This window comes from Amborella trichopoda, chromosome 2 (assembly GCF_054954075.1).
Source record: "Amborella trichopoda isolate Santa Cruz 75 chromosome 2, AtrichopodaSantaCruz75HAP2 v2.0, whole genome shotgun sequence".
NCBI classification, from domain to species: domain Eukaryota; kingdom Viridiplantae; phylum Streptophyta; class Magnoliopsida; order Amborellales; family Amborellaceae; genus Amborella; species Amborella trichopoda.
The window spans coordinates 41299795-41321216 of record NC_142337.1 but is presented as its reverse complement, the minus strand read 5'-3'; positions in this window follow the sequence as shown (position 1 = coordinate 41321216).

Here is a 21422-nt window from a genome sequence, read left to right as displayed (position 1 = left end):
ATTTTATTTTTTCAGTCACAAAAAAATATCTCAAACTATTTTTCACTACCTCGTTTTTTTTTTTCGGTGCCCAAAAAGTACCTCAGTTTATTTTTGTTATCGAAGAGTACTTAAATTTATTTTTTCTTACTAAAAAACACCTCAGTTTATTTTAATTACCAATGAGTACCTCAAATTCATTTCTTAACCACAGAAATACCTCAAATTACTTCTCTTTAGCATATTTAATAGTTTTTTTTTACCCAAAAGCAGCTCATTTTGTTTTTGAAAAGGAAAGTAACTCGGTTTATTTTAATTTGCGAAATTTACCTCAATTTATCGTTTGACCAAGAAAATACCCCAAATTGTTTTTCCTTGCCCCATTTTATTTTCTTATTACCAAAAGGTTCCTCACTTTGTTTTTTAACGAAAAAATACATCAAAACAAATTTCCTTCTACCGTATTTCATTTTTTACTATCGAAAATACCTCAACCGATTTGTTTACAAAACGAAAAACCTCAGTTTATTTTAATTACCAAAAAGTTACTGAGTTTTTTTTTTTACAGGAAAAAATGCCCCATTTTATTTTTCTTTACCTTATGTTATTTTTTATTTCCCCAAGTCTCCTCGATTTTCTTTATTTTTTACCAAAAAATACTTCAAATTGTTTTTATTTAACTCGTTTTTATCTTTATTACCAAATAATTCATCAATTTATTTGTAGACGAAAAAAACCTCAGTTTATTCCGATTTGCCAAACGTACCTCGATTTATTTATTTTAGCAAAATGCACCTGAAATTATTTTTCTTTACCTCATTTTAATTCTTTATTGCTATAAATAACCTCAACTTATATTTTTACCAATTAACAGCACCAATTATTTTTCTTTCCCTCGTTTTATGTTTTATTGGAAAAAAGTACCTCAATCTATTATTCAAACGAAAAATACCTCAGTTTATTTTTTGTTACCAAAAAGAATCTCAATTTATTTTGTATAAAAAAATGCCGCAAATAATTTGTTCTTACCTCATTTTATTTTTTATTGCAAAAAAGAGCAGACCGATTTTTGTTTTTCCACAATAAATACATCGAATTATTTTTATTTTAATTTAACTCATTTTATTTTTGTTGGCAAAAAAATGCCCCGATTTACGTTCTAACAGAAAAATGCCTCGAATTCTTTTCCTTTGCATCATCTTATTTTTTTATTACCTAAAAGTAGCCCTTTCTATTTTTATATAAAAAACACCTGAGTTTTTTTTTTATCTTTTTTAATTACCACAGGGTACCCCAATTTATTTATTTTTACAAAAAATCGTCAAATTATTTTCTTTACGTTATTTTGTTCTTTATTACCAAAAAGTACCTTTATTTAGTCTTTTGACAAAATTTTTTACTTAAAGTCAATCGAGTAGTTTTATTTTTTATTTGCAAAAGTTCCTCGATTTATTTTTTCATACAAAATAACTCATTGTATTTTTCTTTGCCTGTTGTTTATTTGTTGTTGCCCAAAAGTACCACAAATTATTTCTTTTGCCTCACTTTATTCTTTTTTTCCAAATAATTCCTCAATTTATTTTTCAAACAAAAAATACCTCAGTTTATTCTAATTTGCAAAGAGTACTTCAAATTATTCCTTTAGCGAAAAATACCTCACTTTATTCTAATTTGAAAAGAGTACCACAAATTATTTCGTTAGCGAAGAATACCTCGAATTTTTTTTGTTTACCTAAATTTTTTTTTATTTTCAAGAATTACCTCAACCTATTTTTTTTACTGAGAAATACCATAAATAATTTTTCTATACCTCCTTTTATTTTTTATTTTCAAAAATAAGCTCGACTTATTTTTTTTACGGAGAAATACCGCAAATTGTTTTTCAACACCTCATTTTATTTTTATAAAAAAAAAGTACCTCAATTTATTTTTAAAACGAACAATACCTCAGTTTATTGTTAATTAACAAAACGTAACTCAATTTATTTTTTTCCCAAAAAATACCTCACATTATTTTTCCTAGCGTAATTTTATTTTTTATTACCAAAATGCACCCCGATTTATTTTCTTTTAAAAAAAATGCAAAAAATTATTTTTCTTTGCCTCATTTTGTTTTTACGGTCACAAAAAAAATATCTCAAACTATTTATCAATACCTCGTTTTTTTTTTTCGATCGCCAAATATTACCTCAGTTTATTTTTGTTACCGAAGAGTACCTAAATTTATTGTTTCTTACTAAAAAACACCTCAGTTTATTTTAATTACCAAAGTGTACCTCAAATTCATTTCTTAACCACAGAAATACCTCAAATTACATTTCTTTAGCATATTTAATTGTTTTTTTTTACCCAAAAGCAGCTCATTTTTTTTTTGAAAAGGAAAGTAACTCAAATTATTTTAATTTCCGAAATTTACCTCAATTTATCGTTTGACCAAGAAAATACCCCAAATTGTTTTTCCTTGCCCCATTTTATTTTCTTATTACCAAAAGGTTCCTCACTTTGTTTTTTAACGAAAAAATACATCAAAACAAATTTCCTTCTACCGTATTTCATTTCTTACTACCGAAAATACCTCAACCAATTTGTTTACAAAACAAAAAACCTCAGTTTATTTTAATTACCAAAAAGTTACTGAATTTATTTTTTTACAGGAAAAAATGCCCCATTTTATTTTTCTTTACCTTATGTTATTTTTTATTTCTCCAAGTCTCCTCGATTTTCTTTATTTTTTACCAAAAAATACCTTCAAATTGTTTTTTTTTAACTCGTTTTATTCTTTATTACCAAATAATTCATCAATTTATTTGTAGGCGAAAAACACCTCAGTTTATTCCGATTTGCCAAACGTACCTCGATTTATTTATTTTAGCAAAATGCACCTCAAATTATTTTTCTTTACCTCATTTTAATTCTTTATTTCTATAAATAACCTCAACTTATATTTTTACCAATTAACAGCACCAATTATTTTTCTTTCCCTCGGTTTATGTTTTAATGGAAAAAAGTACCTAAATCTATTATTCAAACGAAAAATAGCTCAGTTTATTTTGTCTTACCAAAAAGTATCTCAATTTATTTTGTATAAAAAAATGCTGCAAACTATTTTTTCTTACCTCATTTTATTTTTTATTACAAAAAAGAGCACACCAATTTTTTTCTTTCCACAATAAATACATCAAATTATTTTTATTTTAATTTACATCATTTTATTTTTGTTTGCAAAAAAATTCCCCGATTTACGTTCTAACAGAAAAATGCCTCGAATTCTTTTCCTTTGCATCATCTTATTTTTTTATTACCTAAAAGTAGCCCTTTCTATTTTTATATAAAAAACACCTGAGTTTTTTTTCTATCTTTTTTAATTACCACAGGGTACCCCAATTTATTTATTTTTACAAAAAATCCTCGAATTATTTTCTTTACGTTTTTTGTTCTTTATTACCAAAAAGTACCTTTATTTAGTCTTTTGACAAAAATTTTTACTTAAAGTCAATTGAGTAGTTTTATTTTCTATTCGCAAAAGTTCCTCGATTTATTTTTTCATACAAAATAACTCATTGTATTTTTCTTTACCTGTTGTTTATTTGTTGTTTCCCAAAAGTACCACAAATTATTTCTTTTGCCTCAATTTAATCTTTTTTTCCAAATAATTCCTCAATTTATTTTTCAAACGAAAAATACCTCAGTTTATTCTAATTTGCAAATAGTACTTCAAATTATTCCTTTAGCGAAAAATACCTCACTTTATTCTAATTTGCAAAGAGTGCCACAATATATTTCTTTAGCGAACAATACCTCGAACTTTTTTTCTTTACCTAAATTTTTTTTTTATTTTCAAGATTTACCTCACGTATTTTTTTTACTGAAAAATACCACAAATTATTTTTCTATACCACATTTTATTTTTTATTTTAAAAAATAACCTCGACTTATTTGTTTTACGGAGAAATACCGCAAATTGTTTTTCTATACGTCATTTTATTTTTTATCAAAAAAAAGTACCTCAATTTATTTTTCAAACGAACAATACCTCAGTTTATTGTTAATTACCAAAAAGCAGCTCAATTTATTTTTTCTCCAAAAAATACCTCACATTATCTTTCCTTACGTAATTTTATTTTTTATTACCAAAATGCACCCCGATTTATTTTCTTTTAAAAAAAATGGGCCAAATTATTTTTCTTTGCCTCATTTTGTTTTTTCGGTCACAAAAAGATATCTCAAACTATTTATCATTACCTCGTTTCTTTTTTTTGATCGCCAAAAATTACCTCAGTTTATTTTTGTTACCGAAGAGTACCTAAATTTATTGTTTCTTACTAAAAAACACCTCAGTTTATTTTAATTACCAAAGAGTACCTCAAATTCATTTCTTAACCACAGAAATACCTCAAATTACATTTCTTTAGCATATTTAATTGTTTTTTCTTACCCAAAAGCAGCTCATTTTTTTTTTGAAAAGGAAAGTAACTCAAATTATTTTAATTTCCGAAATTTACCTCAATTTATCGTTTGACCAAGAAAATACCCCAAATTGTTTTTCCTTGCCCCATTTTATTTTCTTATTACCAAAAGGTTCCTCACTTTGTTTTTTAACGAAAAAATACATCAAAACAAATTTCCTTCTACCGTATTCCATTTCTTAGTGCCGAAAATACCTCAACCAATTTGTTTACAAAACAAAAAACCTCAGTTTATTTTAATTACCAAAAAGTTACTGAATTTATTTTTTTACAGGAAAAAATGCCCCATTTTATTTTTCTTTACCTTATGTTATTTTTTATTTCTCCAAGTCTCCTCGATTTTCTTTATTTTTTACCAAAAAATACCTTCAAATTGTTTTTTTTTAACTCGTTTTATTCTTTATTACCAAATAATTCATCAATTTATTTGTAGGCGAAAAAAACCTCAGTTTATTCCGATTTGCCAAACGTACCTCGATTTATTTATTTTAGCAAAATGCACCTCAAATTATTTTTCTTTACCTCATTTTAATTCTTTATTTCTATAAATAACCTCAACTTATATTTTTACCACTTAACAGCACCAATTATTTTTCTTTCCCTCGTTCTATGTTTGATTGGAAAAAAGTACCTGAATCTATTATTCAAACGAAAAATAGCTCAGTTTATTTTTTCTTACCAAAAAGTATCTCAATTTATTTTGTATAAAAAAATGCTGCAAACTATTTTTTCTTACCTCATTTTATTTTTTATTACAAAAAAGAGCACACCAATTTTTTTCTTTCCACAATAAATACATCAAATTATTTTTATTTTAATTTACATCATTTTATTTTTGTTTGCAAAAAAATTCCCCGATTTACGTTTTAACAGAAAAATGCCTCGAATTCTTTTCCTTTGCATCATCTTATTTTTTTATTACCTAAAAGTAGCCCTTTCTATTTTTATATAAAAAACACCTGAGTTTTTTTTCTATCTTTTTTAATTACCACAGGGTACCCCAATTTATTTATTTTTACAAAAAATCCTCAAATTATTTTCTTTACGTTATTTTGTTCTTTATTACCAAAAAGTACCTTTATTTAGTCTTTTGACAAAATTTTTCACTTAAAGTCAATTGAGTAGTTTTATTTTCTATTTGCAAAAGTTCCTCGATTTATTTTTTCATACAAAATAACTCATTGTATTTTTCTTTACCTGTTGTTTATTTGTTGTTTCCCAAAAGTACCACAAATTATTTCTTTTGCCTCAATTTAATCTTTTTTTCCAAATAATTCCTCAATTTATTTTTCAAACGAAAAATGCCTCAGTTTATTCTAATTTGCAAATAGTACTTCAAATTATTCCTTTAGCGAAAAATACCTCACTTTATTCTAATTTGCAAAGAGTCCCACAATATATTTCTTTAGCGAACAATACCTCGAACTTTTTTTCTTTACCTAAATTTTTTTTTTATTTTCAAGATTTACCTCACGTATTTTTTTTACTGAAAAATACCACAAATTATTTTTCTATACCACATTTTATTTTTATTTTAAAAAATAACCTCGACTTATTTGTTTTACGGAGAAATACCGCAAATTGTTTTTCTATACGTCATTTTATTTTTTATCAAAAAAAGGTACCTCAATTTATTTTTCAAACGAACAATACCTCAGTTTATTGTTAATTACCAAAAAGCAGCTCAATTTATTTTTTTTCCAAAAAATACCTCACATTATCTTTCCTTACGTAATTTTATTTTTTATTACCAAAATGCACCCCGATTTATTTTCTTTTAAAAAAAATGGGTCAAATTATTTTTCTTTGCCTCATTTTGTTTTTTCGGTCACAAAAAAATATCTCAAACTATTTATCATTACCTCGTTTCTTTTTTTCGATCGCCAAAAATTACCTCAGTTTATTTTTGTTACCGAAGAGTACCTAAATTTATTGTTTCTTACTAAAAAACACCTCTGTTTATTTTAATTACCAAAGAGTACCTCAAATTCATTTCTTAACCACAGAAATACCTCAAATTACATTTCTTTAGCATATTTAATTGTTTTTTTTTACCCAAAAGCAGCTCATTTTTTTTTTGAAAAGGAAAGTAACTCAAATTATTTTAATTTCCGAAATTTACCTCAATTTATTGTTTGACCAAGAAAATACCCCAAATTGTTTTTCCTTGCCCCATTTTATTTTCTTATTACCAAAAGGTTCCTCACTTTGTTTTTTAACGAAAAAATACATCAAAACAAATTTCCTTCTACCGTATTTCATTTCTTACTACCGAAAATACCTCAACCAATTTGTTTACAAAACAAAAAACCTCAGTTTATTTTAATTACCAAAAAGTTACTGAATTTATTTTTTTACAGGAAAAAATGCCCCATTTTATTTTTCTTTACCTTATGTTATTTTTTATTTCTCCAAGTCTCCTCGATTTTCTTTATTTTTTACCAAAAAATACCTTCAAATTGTTTTTTTTTAACTCGTTTTATTCTTTATTACCAAATAATTCATCAATTTATTTGTAGGCGAAAAAAACCTCAGTTTATTCTGATTTGCCAAACATACCTCGATTTATTTATTTTAGCAAAATGCACCTCAAATTATTTTTCTTTACCTCATTTTAATTCTTTATTTCTATAAATAACCTCAACTTATATTTTTACCAATTAACAGCACCAAGTATTTTTCTTTCCCTCGTTTTATGTTTTATTGGAAAAAAGTACCTGAATCTATTATTCAAACGAAAAATAGCTCAGTTTATTTTTTCTTACCAAAAAGTATCTCAATTTATTTTGTATAAAAAAATGCTGCAAACTATTTTTTCTTACCTCATTTTATTTTTTATTGCAAAAAAGAGCACACCAATTTTTTTCTTTCCACAATAAATACATCAAATTATTTTTATTTTAATTTACATCATTTTATTTTTGTTTGCAAAAAAATTCCCCGATTTACGTTTTAACAGAAAAATGCCTCGAATTCTTTTCATTTGCATCATCTTATTTTTTTATTTCCTAAAATTAGCCCTTTCTATTTTTATATAAAAAACACCTGAGTTTTTTTTCTATCTTTTTTAATTACCACAGGGTACCCCAATTTATTTATTTTTACAAAAAATCCTCAAATTATTTTCTTTACGTTATTTTGTTCTTTATTACCAAAAAGTACCTTTATTTAGTCTTTTGACAATTTTTTACTTAAAGTCAATTGAGTAGTTTTATATTCTATTTGCAAAAGTTCCTCGATTTATTTTTTCATACAAAATAACTCATTGTATTTTTCTTTACCTGTTGTTTATTTGTTGTTTCCCAAAAGTACCACAAATTATTTCTTTTGCCTCATTTTAATCTTTTTTTCCAAATAATTCCTCAATTTATTTTTCAAACGAAAAATACCTCAGTTTATTCTAATTTGCAAATAGTACTTCAAATTATTCCTTTAGCGAAAAATACCTCACTTTATTCTAATTTGCAAAGAGTACCACAATATATTTATTTAGCGAACGGTACCTCGAACTTTTTTTCTTTACCTAAATTTTTTTTTTATTTTCAAGATTTACCTTACGTATTTTTTTTACTGAAAAATACCACAAATTATTTTTCTATACCACATTTTATTTTTTATTTTAAAAAATAACCTCGACTTATTTGTTTTACGGAGAAATATCGCAAATTGTTTTTCTATACGTCATTTTATTTTTTATCAAAAAAAAGTACCTCAATTTATTTTTCAAACGAACAATACCTCACTTTATTGTTAATTACCAAAAAGCAGCTCAATTTATTTTTTTTCCAAAAAATACCTCACATTATCTTTCCTTACGTAATTTTATTTTTTATTACCAAAATGCACCCCGATTTATTTTCTTTTAAAAAAAATGGGTCAAATTATTTTTCTTTGCCTCATTTTGTTTTTTCGGTCACAAAAAAATATCTCAAACTATTTATCATTACCTCGTTTCTTTTTTTCGATTGCCAAAAATTACCTCAGTTTATTTTTGTTACCGAAGAGTACTTAAATTTATTGTTTCTTACTAAAAAACACCTCAGTTTATTTTAATTACCAAAGAGTACCTCAAATTCATTTCTTAACCACAGAAATACCTCAAATTACATTTCTTTAGCATATTTAGTTGTTTTTTTTTACCCAAAAGCAGCTCATTTTTTTTTTGAAAAGGAAAGTAACTCAAATTATTTTAATTTCCGAAATTTACCTCAATTTATCGTTTGACCAAGAAAATACCCCAAATTGTTTTTCCTTGCCCCATTTTATTTTCTTATTACCAAAAGGTTCCTCACTTTGTTTTTTAACGAAAAAATACATCAAAACAAATTTCCTTCTACCGTATTTCATTTCTTACTACCGAAAATACCTCAACCAATTTGTTTACAAAACAAAAAACCTCAGTTTATTTTAATTACCAAAAAGTTACTTAATTTATTTTTTTATAGGAAAAAATGCCCCATTTTATTTTTCTTTACCTTATGTTATTTTTTATTTCTCCAAGTCTCCTCGATTTTCTTTATTTTTTACCAAAAAATACCTTCAAATTGTTTTTTTTTAACTCGTTTTATTCTTTATTACCAAATAATTCATCAATTTATTTGTAGGCGAAAAAAACCTCAGTTTATTCCGATTTGCCAAACGTACCTCGATTTATTTATTTTAGCAAAATGCACCTCAAATTATTTTTCTTTACCTCATTTTAATTCTTTATTTCTATAAATAACCTCAACTTATATTTTTACCAATTAACAGCACCAATTATTTTTCTTTCCCTCGTTTTATGTTTTATTGGAAAAAAGTACCTGAATCTATTATTCAAACGAAAAATAGCTCAGTTTATTTTTTCTTACCAAAAAGTATCTCAATTTATTTTGTATAAAAAAATGCTGCAAACTATTTTTTCTTACCTCATTTTATTTTTTATTGCAAAAAAGAGCACACCAATTTTTTTCTTTCCACAATAACTACATCAAATTATTTTTATTTTAATTTACATCATTTTATTTTTGTTTGCAAAAAAATTCCCCGATTTACGTTCTAACAGAAAAATGCCTCGAATTCTTTTCATTTGCATCATCTTATTTTTTTATTACCTAAAATTAGCCCTTTCTATTTTTATATAAAAAACACCTGAGTTTTTTTTCTATCTTTTTTAATTACCACAGGGTACCCCAATTTATTTATTTTTACAAAAAATCCTCAAATTATTTTCTTTACGTTATTTTGTTCTTTATTACCAAAAAGTACCTTTATTTAGTCTTTTGACAAAATTTTTTACTTAAAGTCAATTGAGTAGTTTTATTTTCTATTTGCAAAAGTTCCTCGATTTATTTTTTCATACAAAATAACTCATTGTATTTTTCTTTACCTGTTGTTTATTTGTTGTTTCCCAAAAGTACCACAAATTATTTCTTTTGCCTCATTTTAATCTTTTTTTCCAAATAATTCCTCAATTTATTTTTCAAACGAAAAATACCTCAGTTTATTCTAATTTGCAAATAGTACTTCAAATTATTCCTTTAGCGAAAAATACCTTACTTTATTCTAATTTGCAAAGAGTACCACAATATATTTCTTTAGCGAACGGTACCTCGAACTTTTTTTCTTTACCTAAATTTTTTTTTTATTTTCAAGATTTACCTCACGTATTTTTTTTACTGAAAAATACCACAAATTATTTTTCTATACCACATTTTATTTTTTATTTTAAAAAATAACCTCGACTTATTTGTTTTACGGAGAAATATCGCAAATTGTTTTTCTATACGTCATTTTATTTTTTATCAAAAAAAAGTACCTCAATTTATTTTTCAAACGAACAATACCTCACTTTATTGTTAATTACCAAAAAGCAGCTCAATTTATTTTTTTTCCAAAAAATACCTCACATTATCTTTCCTTACGTAATTTTATTTTTTATTACCAAAATGCACCCCGATTTATTTTCTTTTAAAAAAAATGGGTCAAATTATTTTTCTTTGCCTCATTTTGTTTTTTCGGTCACAAAAAAATATCTCAAACTATTTATCATTACCTCGTTTCTTTTTTTCGATTGCCAAAAATTACCTCAGTTTATTTTTGTTACCGAAGAGTACCTAAATTTATTTTTTCTTACTAAAAAACACCTCAGTTTATTTTAATTACCAAAGAGTACCGCAAATTCATTTCTTAACCACATAAATACCTCAAATTACATTTCTTTAGCATATTTAATTGTTTTTTTTTACCCAAAAGCAGCTCTTTTTTTTTTTGAAAAGGAAAGTAACTCAAATTATTTTAATTTCCGAAATTTACCTCAATTTATTGTTTGACCAAGAAAATACCCCAAATTGTTTTTCCTTGCCCCATTTTATTTTCTTATTACCAAAAGGTTCCTCACTTTGTTTTTTAACGAAAAAATACATCAAAACAAATTTCCTTCTACCGTATTTCATTTCTTACTACCGAAAATACCTCAACCAATTTGTTTACAAAACAAAAAACCTCAGTTTATTTTAATTACCAAAAAGTTACTGAATTTATTTTTTTACAGGAAAAAATGCCCCATTTTATTTTTCTTTACCTTATGTTATTTTTTATTTCTCCAAGTCTCCTCGATTTTCTTTATTTTTTACCAAAAAATACCTTCAAATTGTTTTTTTTTAACTTGTTTTATTCTTTATTACCAAATAATTCATCAATTTATTTGTAGGCGAAAAAAACCTCAGTTTATTCCGATTTGCCAAACGTACCTCGATTTATTTTTTTTAGCAAAATGCACCTCAAATTATTTTTCTTTACCTCATTTTAATTCTTTATTTCTATAAATAACCTCAACTTATATTTTTACCAATTAACAGCACCAATTATTTTTCTTTCCCTCGTTTTATGTTTTATTGGAAAAAAGTACCTGAATCTATTATTCAAACGAAAAATACCTCAGTTTATTTTTTCTTACCAAAAAGTATCTCAATTTATTTTGTATAAAAAAATGCTGCAAACTATTTTTTCTTACCTCATTTTATTTTTTATTGCAAAAAAGAGCACACCAATTTTTTTCTTTCCACAATAAATACATCAAATTATTTTTATTTTAATTTACATCATTTTATTTTTGTTTGCAAAAAAATTCCCCGATTTACATTCTAACAGAAAAATGCCTCGAATTCTTTTCCTTTGCATCATCTTATTTTTTTATTACCTAAAAGTAGCCCTTTCTATTTTTATATAAAAAACACCGTAGTTTTTTTTCTATCTTTTTTAATTACCACAGGGTACCCCAATTTATTTATTTTTACAAAAAACCCTCAAATTATTTTCTTTACGTTATTTTGTTCTTTATTACCAAAAAGTACCTTTATTTAGTCTTTTGACAAAATTTTTTACTTAAAGTCAATTGAGTAGTTTTATTTTCTATTTGCAAAAGTTCCTCGATTTATTTTTTCATACAAAATAACTCATTGTATTTTTCTTTACCTGTTGTTTATTTGTTGTTTCCCAAAAGTACCACAAATTATTTCTTTTGCCTCATTTTAATCTTTTTTGCCAAATAATTCCTCAATTTATTTTTCAAACGAAAAATACCTCAGTTTATTCTAATTTGCAAATAGTACTTCAAATTATTCCTTTAGCGAAAAATACCTCACTTTATTCTAATTTGCAAAGAGTACCACAATATATTTCTTTAGCGAACATTACCTCGAACTTTTTTTCTTTACCTAAATGTTTTTTTTATTTTCAAGATTTACCTCACGTATTTTTTTTTCTGAAAAATACCACAAATTATTTTTCTATACCACATTTTATTTTTTATTTTAAAAAATAACCTCGACTTATTTGTTTTACGGAGAAATACCGCAAATTGTTTTTCTATACGTCATTTTATTTTTTATCAAAAAAAAGTACCTCAATTTATTTTTCAAACGAACAATACCTCAGTTTATTGTTAATTACCAAAAAGCAGCTCAATTTATTTTTTTTCCAAAAAATACCTCACATTATCTTTCCTTACGTAATTTTATTTTTTATTACCAAAATGCACTCCTATTAAAAAAAAGCATCAAATTATTGGTTTTTACCTCATTTTATTTTTTATTGCAAAAAAGAGCACACCAATTTTTTTTTGTCCACAATAAATGCATCAAATTATTTTTATTTTAATTTACCTCATTTTAATTTTTTTTGCAAAAAAGTGCCCCGATTTTCGTTCTAACAGAAAAATGCCTCAAATTCTTTTCCTTTGCATCATCTTATTTTTTTATTACCTAAAAGTAGCCCTTTTTATTTTTTTATAAAGTGTACTTGAGTTTTTTTTTTATCTTTTTTAATTACCAAAGGGTACCCCAATTTATTTATTTTTACAAAAAATCCTCAAATTATCTTTATTTACGTTATTTTTTTCTTTATTACCAAAAAGTACCTTTATTAAGTCTTTTAACAAAATTTTTTACTTAAAGTCAATTGAGTAGTTTTATTTTTTATCTGCAAAAGTTCCTCGATTTATTTTTTCATACAAAATAACTCATTGTATTTTTCTTTACTTGTTGTCATTTTTTGTTGCCCAAAAGTAGCACAAATTATTTCTTTTGCCTCATTTTATTCTTTTTTTCCAAATAATTCTTCAATTTATTTTTCAATCGAAAAATACCTCAGTTCATTCTAATTTGCAAAGACTATATCAAATTATTCCTTTAGCGAAAAATGCTTCAGTTTATTTTAATTTGCAAAAAGTACCACAAATTATTTCCTTAGCGACGAATACCTCGAACTTTTTTCTTTACCTAAATTTTTTGTTTATTTTAAAGAATTACCTCAACTTATTTTTTTTACTAAGAAATACCACAAAATCATTTTCTATACCTCATTTTATTTTTTATTTTGAAAAATAACCTCGACTTATTTTTTTTACTGAGAAATTCCGCAAATTGTTTTTCTATACCTCATTTTATTTTTTATCAAAAAAAAGTACCTCAATTTATTTTTCAAACGAACAATACCTCAGTTTATTATTAATTACCGAAAAGCAGCTCAATTTATTTTTTTTCCAAAAAATACTTCACATTATCTTTCCTTACGTAATTTTATTTTTTATTACCAAAATGCACTCCGATTAAAAAAAAGCATCATATTATTTGTTTTTACCTCATTTTATTTTTTATTGCAAAAAAGAGCACACCAATTTTTTTTTTCCACAATAAATGCATCAAATTATTTTTATTTTAATTTACCTCATTTTAGTTTTTTTTGCAAAAAAATTCCCGGATTTACGTTCTAACAGAAAAATGCCTCAAATTCTTTTCCTTTGCATCATCTTATTTTTTTATTACCTAAAAGTAGCCCTTTTTATTTTTATATAAAGTATACCTGAGTTTTTTTTTTATCTTTTTTAATTACCAAAGGGTACCCCAATTTATTTATTTTTACAGAAAATCGTCAAATTATCTTTATTTACGTTATTTTGTTCTTTACTACCAAAAAGTACCTTTATTTAGTCTTTTAACAAAATTTTTTACTTAAAGTCAATTGAGTAGTTTTATTTTTTATCTGCAAAAGTTCCTCGATTTATTTTTTCATACAAAATAACTCATTGTATTTTTCTTTACCTGTTGTTATTTTTTGGTTTCCAAAAGTACCACAAATTATTTCTTTTGCCTCATTTTATTCTTTTTTTCCAAATAATTCCTCAATTTATTTTTCAAACGAAAAATACCTCACTTCATTCTAATTTGCAAAGACTACTTCAAATTATTCCTTTAGCGAAAAATACTTCAGTTTATTCTAATTTGCAAAAAGTACCACAAATTATTTCTTTAGCGAACAATACCTCGAACTTTTTTTCTTTACCTAAACTTTTTTTTTATTTTCAAGAATTACCTCAACTTATTTTTTTTACTGAGAAATACCACAAATTATTTTTCTATACCTCATTTTATTTTTTATTTTAAAAAATAACCTCGACTTATTTTTTTTACGGAGAAATACAGCAAATTGTTTTTCTATACCTCATTTTATTTTTTATCAAAAAAAAGTACCTCAATTTATTTTTCAAACGAACAATACCTCAGTATATTGTTAATTACCAAAAAGCAGCTCAATTTATTTTTTTTCCAAAAAATACCTCACATTATTATCTTTCCTTACGTAATTTTATTTTTTATTACCAAAATGCCCCCGGATTTATTTTCTTTTACAAAAAATGCGTCAAACTATTTTTCTCTGCCTCATTTTATTTTTTCGGTCACAAAAAAATATCTCAAACTATTTTTCATTACCTCGTTTTTTTTTTTTGGTCACCAAAAAGTACCTCAGTTTATTTTTGTTACCGAAGAGTACCTAAATTTTTTTTTTCTTACTACAAAAACACCTCAGTTTATTTTAATTACCAAAGAGTACCTCAAATTCATTTCTTAACCACAGAAATACCTCAAATTAATTTTTTTTGGAATATTTAATTGTTTTTTTTTTACCCAAAAGTAGCTCATTTTATTTTTGAAAAGGAAAGTAACTCAGTTTATTTTAATTTCCGAAATTTACCTCAATTTATCGTTTGACCAAGAAAATACCCCAAATTGTTTTTCCTTGCCCCATTTCAATTTTTTATTACCAAAAGGTTCCTCACTTTGTTTTTTAACGAAAAAATAGATCAAAACAAATTTCCTTTTACCGTATTTTATTTCTTACTACCGAAAATACCTCAACCGATTTGTTTACAAAACTAAATACCTCAGTTTATTTTAATTACCAAAAAGTTACTGAATTTATTTTTTTACATGAAAAAATGCCCCATTTTTTTTTTTTTTTACCTTATGTTATTTTTTATTTATCAAAGTCTCCTCGATTTTCTTTATTTTTTACCAAAAAATACCTCAAATTTTTTTTGTTTAACTCGTTTTATTCTATATCACCAAATATATCACCAATTTATTTGTAAACGAAAAAAACCACAGTTTATTCAGATTTGCCAAACGTACCTCGATTTATTTATTTTAGCAAAATGCACCTCAAATTATTTTTCTTTACCTCATTTTAAATCTTTATTTCTATAAATAACCTCAACTTATATTTTTACCAATTAAAAGCACCAATTATTTTTCTTTCCCTCGTTTTATGTTTTATTAGAAAAAAGTACCTCAATCTATTATTCAAACGAAAAATACCTCAGTTTATTTTTTCTTACCAAAAAGTATCTCAATTTATTTTGTAAAAAAAAATGCTGCAAATTATTTGTTCTTACCTCATTTTATTTTTTATTGCAAAAAAGTGCACACCAATTTTTTTTTTTTCCACAATAAATACATCAAATTATTTTTATTTTAATTTATCTCATTTTAATTTTTTTTGCAAAAAAATGCCCTGATTTACGTTCTAACAGAAAAATGCCTCAAATTCTTTTCCTTTGCATCATCTTATTTTTTTATTACCGAAAAGTAGCCCTTTTTATTTTTATATAAAATATACCTGCGTTTTTTTTTTTATCTTTTTTAATTACCAAAGGGTACCCAAATTTATTTAATTTTACATAAAGTCCTCAAATTATCTTTATTTACTTTATTTTGTTCTTTATTACCAAAAAGTACTTTTATTTAGTCTTTTAACAAAATTTTTTACATAAAGTCAATTGAGTAGTTTTATTTTAAATCTGCAAAAGTTCCTCGATTTATTTTTTCATACAAATAACGCATTGTATTTTTCTTTACCTGTTGTTATTTTTTGTTGCCCAAAAGTACCACAAATTATTTCTTTTGCCTCATTGTATTCTATTTTTCCAAATAATTCCTCAATTTATTTTTCAAACGAAAAATACCTCAGTTTATTCTAATTTGCAAAGACTACTTCAAATTATTCCTTTAGCGAAAAATACTTCAGTTTATTCTAATTTGCAAAGAGTACCATAATTATTTTTTTAGCGAACAATACCTCGAACTTTTTTTCTTTACCTAAATTTTTTTTTATTTTCAAGAATTACCTCAACTTTTTTTTTTTACTGAGAAATAACACAAAGTATTTTTCTATACCTGATTTTATTTTTTATTTTAAAAAATAACCTCGACTTATTTTTTTTACGGAGAAATACCGCAAATTGTTTTTCTCTACCTCATTTTATTTTTTATCAAAAAGAAGTACCTCAATTTATTTTTCAAACGAACAATACGTTAGTTTATTGTTAATTACCAAAAAGCAGCTCAATTTATTTTTTTTCCAAAAAATACCTCACATTATCTTTCCTTACGTAATTTTATTTTTTATGACCAAAATGCACTTCGATTTATTTTCTTTTACAAAAAATGCGTCAAATTATTTTTCTTTGCCTCATTTTATTTTTTCGGTCAAAAGAAAATATCTCAAACTATTTTTCATTACCTCGTTTTTTATTTTCGGTCACCAAAAAGTACCTCAGTTTATTTTTGTTACCGAAGAGTACCTAAATTTATTTTTTCTTACTAAAAAACACCTCAGTTTATTTTAATTACCAAAGAGTACCTCAAATTCATTTCATAACCACAGAAATACCTCAAATTACTTTTTTTGGCATATTTAATAGTTTTTTTTACCCAAAAGGAGCTCATTTTATTTTTGAAAAGGAAAGTAACTCAGTTTATTTTAATTTTCGAAATTTACCTCAATTTACCGTTTGACTAAGAAAATACCCCAAATTGTTTTTCCTTGCCCCATTTTATTTTTTTATTACCAAAAGGTTCCTCACTTTGTTTTTTAACAAAAAAATAACTCAAAACAAATTTCCTTTTACCGTATTTTATTTCTTACTACCGAAAATACCTCAACCGAGTTGTTTACAAAACAAATTACCTTAGTTTATTTTAATTACCAGAAAGTTACTTAATTTATTTTTTTACAAGAAAAAATGCGCCATTTTATTTTTCTTTACCTTATGTTATTTTTTATTTATAAAAGTCTCCTCGATTTTCTTTATTTTTTACCAAAAAATACCTCAAATTTTTTTTGTTTAACTCGTTTTATTCTATATCACCAAATAATTCATCAATTTATTTGTAAACGAAAAAAACCTCAGTTTATTCCGATTTGCCAAACGTACCTCGATTTATTTATTTTAGCAAAATGCACCTCAAATTAGTTTTCTTTACCTCATTTTAAATCTTTATTTCTATAAGTAACCTCAACTTATATTTTTACCAATTAACTGCACCAATTAGTTTTCTTTCCCTCGTTTTATGTTTTATTGGAAAAAAGTACCTCAATCTATTATTCAAGCGAAAAATACCTCAACTTATTTTTTCTTACCAAAAAGTATCTCAATTTATTTTGTAAAAAAAAACGCTGCATATTATTTGTTCTTACCTCATTTTATTTTTTATTGCAAAAAAGAGCACACCATCTTTTTTTTTTTCACAATAAATATAACAAATTATTTTTATTTTAATTTACCTCATTTTAAATTTTTTTGCAAAAAAATGCCCCGATTTACGTTCTAATAGAAAAATGCCTCAAATTCTTTTTCTTTGCATCATCTTATTTTTTTATTACCCAAAAGTAGCCCTTTTTATTTTTATATAAAATACACCTGAGTTTTTTTTGTATCTTTTTTAATTACCAAAGGGTACCCCAATTTATTTATTTTTACAAAAGATCCTCAAATTATCTTTATTTACGTTATTTTGTTCTTTATTACCAAAAAGTACCTTTATTTAGTCTTTTAACAAAATTTTTTACTTAAAGTCTATTGAGTAGTTTTATTTTTTATCTGCAAAAGTTCCTCGATTTATTTTTTCATACAAAGTAACGCATTGTTTTTTTCTTTATCTGTTGTAATTTTTTGTTGCCCAAAAGTACCACAAATTATTTCTTTTGCCTCATTTTATTCTTTTTTTCCAAATAATTCCTCAATTTATTTTTCAAACGAAAAATACCTCAGTTCATTCTAATTTGCAAAGACTACTTCAAATTATTCCTTTAGCGAAAAATACTTCAGTTTATTCTAATTTGCAAAAAGTACCACAAATTATTTCTTTAGCGAACAATACCTCGAACTTTTTTTTTTCTTTACCTAAATTTTTTTTTTATTTTCAAGAATTACCTCAACTTATTTTTTTTACTGAGAAATACCACAAATTAATTTTCTATACCTCATTTTTTTTTTAAAAAAAAAAAATAACCTCGACTTATTTTTTTTACGGAGAAATACCGCAAATTTTTTTTCTGTACCTCATTTTATTTTTTATAAAAAAAAAGTACCTCAATTTATTTTTCAAACGAACAATACCTCAGTATATTGTTAATTACCAAAAAGCAGCTGAATTTATTTTTTTTCCAAAAAATACCTCACATTATCTTTCCTTACGTAATTTTATTTTTTATTACCAAAATGCATTCCGATTTATTTTCTTTTACAAAAAATGTGTCAAACTATTTTTCTTTGCCTCATTTTATTTTTTCGGTCACAAAAAAATATCTCAACTATTTTTCATTACCTCGTTTTTTTTTTTCGGTCACCAAAAAGTACCTCAGTTTATTTTTGTTACCGAAGAGTACCTAAATTTATTTTTTCTTACTAAAAAACACCTCAGTTTATTTTAATTACCAAAGATTTAAATTCATTTCTTAACCACAGAAATACCTCAAATTACTTTTCTTTGGCATATTTAATTGTTTTTTTTTACCCAAAAGCGGCCCATTTTATTTTTGAAAAGGAAAGTAACTCAGTTTATTTTAATTTCTGAAATTTACTTTAATTTATCGTTTGACCAAGAAAATACCCCAAATTGTTTTTCCTTGCCCCATTTTATTTTTTCATTACCAAAAGGTTCCTCACTTTGTTTTTTAACGAAAAAATACATCAAAACAAATTTCTTTTTACCGGATTTTATTTCTTACTACCGAAAATACCTCAACCGATTTGTTTACAAAACTAAATACCTCAGTTTATTTTAATTACCAAAAAGTTACTGAATTTATTTTTTTACAAGAAAAAATGCGCCATTTTATTTTTCTTTACCATATATTATTTTTTATTTATCAAAGTCTCCTCGATTTTCTTTATTTTTTACCAAAAAAGACCTCAAATTTTTTTTGTTTAACTCGTTTTATTCTATATCACCAAATAATTCATCAATTTATTTGTACACGAAAAAAACCTCACTTTATTCCGATTTGCCAAACGTACCTCGATTTATTTATTTTAGCAAAATGCACCTCAAATTATTTTTCTTTGCCTTATTTTAAATCTTTATTTCTATGAATAACCTCAACTTATATTTTTACCAATTAACAACACCAATTATTTTTCTTTCCTTCGTTTTATGTTTTATTGGAAAAAAGTACCTCAATCTATTATTCAAACGAAAAATACCTCAGTTTATTTTTTCTTACCAAAAAGTATCTCAATTTATTTTGGAAAAAAAAATGCTGCAAATTATTTGTTCTAACCTCATTTTATTTTTTATTGCAAAAAAGAGCACACCAATTTTTTTTTTCCACAATAAATTCATCAAATTATTTTTATTTTAATTTACCTCATTTTAATTTTTTTTGTAAAAAAATGCCTTGATTTACGTTCTAACAGAAAAATGCCTCAAATTCTTTTCCTTTGCATCATCTTATTTTTTTATTACCTAAAAGTAGCCCTTTTTATTTTTATATAAAATATACCTGAGTTTTTTTTTTATCTTTTATAATTACCAAAGGGCACCCCAATTTAGTTATTTTTACAAAAAATCCTCAAATTATCTTTATTTACGTTATTTTGTTCTTTATTACCAAAAAGTACCTTTATTTAGTCTTTTAACAAAATTTTTTACTTAAAGTCAATTGAGTAGTTTTATTTTTTATCTGCAAAAGTTCCTCGATTTATTTTTTCATACAAAATAACGCATTGTATTTTTCTTTACCTGTTGTTATTTTTTGTTGCCCAAAAGTACCACAAATTATTTCTTTTGCCTCATTTTATTCTTTTTTTCCAAATAATTCCTCAATTTATTTTTCAAACGAAAAATACCTCAGTTTATTCTAATTTGCAAAGACTACTTCAAATTATTCCTTTAGCGAAAAATACTTCAGTTTATTCTAATTTGCAAAGAGTACCATAATTATTTTTTTAGCGAACAATACCTCGAACTTTTTTTTATTACCTAAATTTTTTTTTATTTTCAAGAATTACCTCAACTTTTTTTTTTTACTGAGAAATAACACAAAGTATTTTTCTATACCTGATTTTATTTTTTATTTTAAAAAATAACCTCGACTTATTTTTTTTACGGAGAAATACCGCAAATTGTTTTTCTCTACCTCATTTTATTTTTTATCAAAAAGAAGTACCTCAATTTATTTTTCAAACGAACAATACGTTAGTTTATTGTTAATTACCAAAAAGCAGCTCAATTTATTTTTTTTCCAAAAAATACCTCACATTATCTTTCCTTACGTAATTTTATTTTTTATGACCAAAATGCACTTCGATTTATTTTCTTTTACAAAAAATGCGTCAAATTATTTTTCTTTGCCTCATTTTATTTTTTCGGTCAAAAGAAAATATCTCAAACTATTTTTCATTACCTCGTTTTTTATTTTCGGTCACCAAAAAGTACCTCAGTTTATTTTTGTTACCGAAGAGTACCTAAATTTATTTTTTCTTACTAAAAAACACCTCAGTTTATTTTAATTACCAAAGAGTACCTCAAATTCATTTCATAACCACAGAAATACCTCAAATTACTTTTTTTGGCATATTTAATAGTTTTTTTTACCCAAAAGGAGCTCATTTTATTTTTGAAAAGGAAAGTAACTCAGTTTATTTTAATTTTCGAAATTTACCTCAATTTACCGTTTGACTAAGAAAATACCCCAAATTGTTTTTCCTTGCCCCATTTTATTTTTTTATTACCAAAAGGTTCCTCACTTTGTTTTTTAACAAAAAAATAACTCAAAACAAATTTCCTTTTACCGTATTTTATTTCTTACTACCGAAAATACCTCAACCGAGTTGTTTACAAAACAAATTACCTTAGTTTATTTTAATTACCAGAA